Source organism: Oryzias melastigma, linkage group LG2, assembly GCF_002922805.2.
Source record: "Oryzias melastigma strain HK-1 linkage group LG2, ASM292280v2, whole genome shotgun sequence".
In the NCBI taxonomy this organism is placed as follows: domain Eukaryota; kingdom Metazoa; phylum Chordata; class Actinopteri; order Beloniformes; family Adrianichthyidae; genus Oryzias; species Oryzias melastigma.
Window position 1 is genome coordinate 11672088 of NC_050513.1, and position 4725 is coordinate 11676812.

At 31.9% G+C, this 4725-nt stretch overlaps 1 protein-coding gene across 2 annotated transcripts in view; it reads left to right on the forward strand.

Annotated features, from left to right (window-relative positions):
• The window catches only part of igfbp2a (insulin-like growth factor binding protein 2a), a 23229-nt gene that overhangs the window by 1890 nt on the left and 16614 nt on the right, over positions 1–4725 (forward strand). The gene's annotated exons all lie outside the window — the stretch shown is intronic.

Sequence of the window (4725 nt, forward strand, 5' to 3'; positions counted from 1 at the left end):
GCTGCACCCCTGGCTAAAAAAAACAAAAACAAAAAAAAAACTGCAACCTGAAAATACAATACTTCTTTGCTAATGTTTACTTGTGCAGCTACGCCACCTACAGTTGGTACGAAACATCAAAGTGGGGCAAATCTTGGAAATCTCGTTCAAGTTTTTTTATTTAGTATCTTTTACTATTTTACTACTTTACTACTCTTACTAGTTTTACAGAATATAAAATTATGGAGGGTAAAACATTGAAAATTATTTAAAATTTAAGTTGATTTATTCTGGAATTATATTTCTGTCTCATTTTAAAAGTTTTAACAATTTAAGTTTTTTACAAGTTTAATAAACGTTTATCTTGTTCGGCCCTCCATCTAAGGTGTGTTATGGATTTTGGCCTCCTGTGCGATTGAGTTTGTCACCCTTAAATTAAGGTAACTTGATTGGTCAACGTTTATCGTGGTTTAACTTTCAACGTGCGTTTAAAATTTGTACGTAGAGGCTGTAAAAAGTTCTAAAAACTTTAGTAGCTGCGCGCAAATGCAAGACTTTTGAACACAAAAGCAAAACATATGCATTTGCGTGCATTGACATTGACTTTTTATTGGAAAGACTTCGTGCTAAAGGCCGGTGTGAACGTAGGATTACACCATTGTTCCGATATATGTAGAACTTGGTGTTATAGAATTCTGTTCGGGCACAAACGTCAATTATTAATTCCTCCTTTTGATCACTTTAGGCACTTCGCCATTTAGAAATTACGCTACTCGTACTTCAGTATTGAGTCCTTGATTGGTCAAAATTCAACTTGGTCAAACTATTAATACTGTGCGTTTCGTACGTAAAGCGTAAAAACTGTTGTAAAAACTTGTGTAGCTACGCGCTAATGTGAGGTTGTGTCCGAATTTCCCCCAATCACCATATAATGATCACTATATAGTGCGTTCGCCATTTTTTAGTGCTGTCTGAAACTACTTATTCCAAAATTGAGTCCACTCGAAATTTCCCAGAAGTCCTTGCGAAAAACTAGCGTACATCGACGCTCACTTGATTAGCGGATATAGACCACAATGCATTGCGGTTGAACAATTTCGATCTAAAAAGCGTGTTTAAATGTATTTTTTGAATAAACCAACCACATTTTCCCCATCAGAACACAGTGGAGTCATAAATAAACGTTGTGAAATTTTCGTTTTTATTCGATTTGGTTTGTGCTTCATCTCAAAATGATGATTTAATGGAAACGGTGTTATTTTGAAGCTGTGTTTTATCGAAATTCAACGGATTTTGATAAAGTTTTGCGCAAATGTGTAATGGAAACGCAGCTAGTTTGGATCATTTTTCAGATAAGTTAAAAAGGGGTAAAAAAAAACTAGATTAAAGCTAAAAAGTGTTTTTTGAAACAATATATATTTTTCATAAAAGACACAGAACACATATATTACATAAAAAATATGCTAATTGAGGCCTATTTATAAAAACAAAACATTAATTACATATTTGACCTCATGAATTTCCTTTACATAAATAAATACTAAAGTTGTTATAAACAAAAATACATCATTAGACATTGCATCTTTATATAGGATGTATAGATGGAAGAATTAACACATTTTTGCTAATGAAAAAATAATAAAAAAATTACCATTAGCAATAATATTTCAAACAAAGATAGCGAGAATGGTTATTCTGACCATTAGAATGAGTGAGTAATAGCAGTTTATTTCTCTAAAGAAGTCTATGGGACTTTAGCTTCTTGGGTACTTCCTGTTTGGAACGCCAAGGGGGAGGGGTCACTCAGTCCAGTTCTCTTTTACAGTCAATGGACCGTCACCGGAGGATGACACAATAACAGATGCTGTTTTGGAGTGGAAATGATGTCCACATATTCAGCCAATGAGCTCTAAGCCCCACCCCTCTGGTCAACTCGGGGTAAATTCGGAAGTAGAACTAAACTGAGAACTGAAAGTAAAAAGTGAGAGAGGAAAAATGTGAAAATACAAAGCTGTTACAAATATATATATATATATATATATATACATATATTTAATTCAAGTTTAATTTACAGGACTTTTTGTAATTTTACATTTTTTTGGGGTTTAAATAAATATATATTTATATTTAAATTTAGGATATTTTTAAGCTTACAGTAAAATAGCTCAATTTTTCTTTCTTTTTTTGACAAATTTATGTCTATTTTTTAAATTTACAAGATGTTTTTTCATTCACTTTAAGGCACATGTGTCAAAGCCAAGGCCCGCGGGCCGGATCCGGCCCTCCAGATCATTTTATTTTATTGTTAATAACTGTCCGATGTTATCCTGCGCTTATTTCTAACTTGTATAATTTTGACAATGTATATTTTTATGGTGAGTAAAATACTGAAAGTTATGTAAGGTTTTAAATTGATTTATTCTGGAATAATATTCCTGCCTTTGTGTTATTCATTACTATGATGAAAAGTTACAGTTTCAAAGTTTTAAAAATGGGTATTTTGCTATTTTTTTGGACTATTTTGGTATTTACTTAGATTTGTTAGGCTATTTTGGAGTTTTGCTAATATTTCAGCTACATGCTAGCTATTTTAGCTAATTTAGGCTTTTCTTTTTAATCTTTTTTAGGCTATTTTGGAGTTTTGCTAATAGTTCAGCCACATGCTAGCTGTTTTGACTAATTTAGGGTTTCTTTTTAAATGTTGTTAGGCTATTTTGGCATTTTGGGAATATTTCAGCAACATGCTAGCTATTTTAGCTAATTTGGGCTTATCTTTTTACATTTTTGTTAGGCTATTTTGGAGTTTTGCTAATATTTCAGCTACATGATAGCTGATTTGGCTAATTTAGGCTTTTCTTTTTTAAGCTTTATTAGGATATTTTGGAGTTAGGATGATATTTATAATGTAGCTGTTTTGGCTAATTTAGGCTTTTTTCAGCTTTTTAGGATAATTTAAAGTTTAGATATTTTTCAGCTACATGCTATCTGTTTCAGCTATTTAAGTGTTTTTTTTGTTTTGTTTAGTTTTTTTAAATCTTATTTGGCATTTAGCTGACTATCAGTTTCAGTGGTTTCAGCTATTAGTTTAAGTGTTTTTAGCTCTAAATTTCAGCATTTTCATTTATCAGCACTGTCATCTTCAGCTGCCAAATTCATCTTACAGCATATATATCTAGTTCATAAATATGTTAAAAAGTTACGATTTTAAAGTTTTAAAAATTTAGTTTTAGTGTTCAATAAATGTTTATCCTAATGTGTGTTTTGGATTTTGGGCCCCTGTCCGATTGGGTTTGACACCCCTGCTTTAAGGCGATCCTGATTTGACTCCATACTCCTCTCCGTCCTAGTGTGCATGTGCAGGCACGGAAGGTGGGAATGTTGTTTCTGAAACAAAGACAGGAGGAAAAATCAGCAGCTTTCTTAAATTTTACGGCAGAATTTACCCCCAACTGTTCATTTCACCTTTTAGGTCCAGGAATGTGTATAAGGAACTGGTCTTACTTTACATCACAATCCATATCAGTTCATCCATAAAACATCCATGAAACTGCAGTTATGTAAGAAAAATAAGGGATCTGACTCCTTGGACACTTCGTGTGAAGGCTTGCTTTGGGAGGCGTCCTCCGCGCCTCAGGTGCGGATCAGCTCCTTCTTGCAGAATTTGAAGTTGGACAGGCAGATGGAAGAGGTTTTTAGTCAAAATGTTTTTGTTTGGGTCAAAATTGGAATGAAAAGGCGTCATTTAATAAAGAAATTAGTTTTAAAAAAATGTTTTCAAAGTTATTATATAATTTATATATATATATATATATATATAGTTCTTCGCATTAACTCGGCGGTTCAGGTTTCCATGGCGTGCGTTAAAACATTTCGTCGGGTATTATCCCGCTTATACCATAGTTACTTACTAAAGAAATAAATATTCATTCAGTTTTTAATACATTATTCTTGTTGTTTTTGTGGTTAAGATCACTTTTTTCCCAAAAAGCGGACTATTCCATATGTGGTCCGGGTGCCATAGTGTACAAATACATTTTACCTGGTAAAAATTGCGAATAATTGTGATTAATCGCAACGCAAAAGTGCGATTATTATGAGTTTTTTTGTTATTGATTGCTAGTAGTAATTAAAAATAAATGTCCTAAACGTACAGTTTCATATGTGATTTTATATTGTAATTATTCACAGATGATAAGTGGTCAGCAAATACTAAGACAAAAAAAAAAAGAGATTAATCGCGATTAATTTTTTTTCCAGATTTGCAATTAATTAGTTAATTTTTTTTGCGATTCCCGGCGCTAATATAAATATATATATATGTCTATAATATATATGTGTATATTTTTTTTTCTTACAAATTTGCTGACTGCTAATTATTTGCGAATAATCATATGAAATCTTACACACAAACCTGTACATTCAGACCGTTTATTTTAATTTGTGCTGCCAGTCAATTAAAAAAGTTAATCATATTAATCACACTTTAATGTTGTGATTAATTGCTATTGATCGGAATGTTTTACTAGGTAAATGTTATATGACAATGTTGTGCTCTTGAACAAAAATAGTCAAACTTTGCTTTCATTTTTATTGTCTGAAATTGTTTCATTTGTCAATTAATATCTCAGAAGTGTAATTAGTGTATACATGGCACATCTATAGTAAGATAAGCAGAACTCTGAAGACTTATTTCTGCAGTATTACCCAAAAAACAAAGATGTTGATATACAGCCATTTGTAACAAAC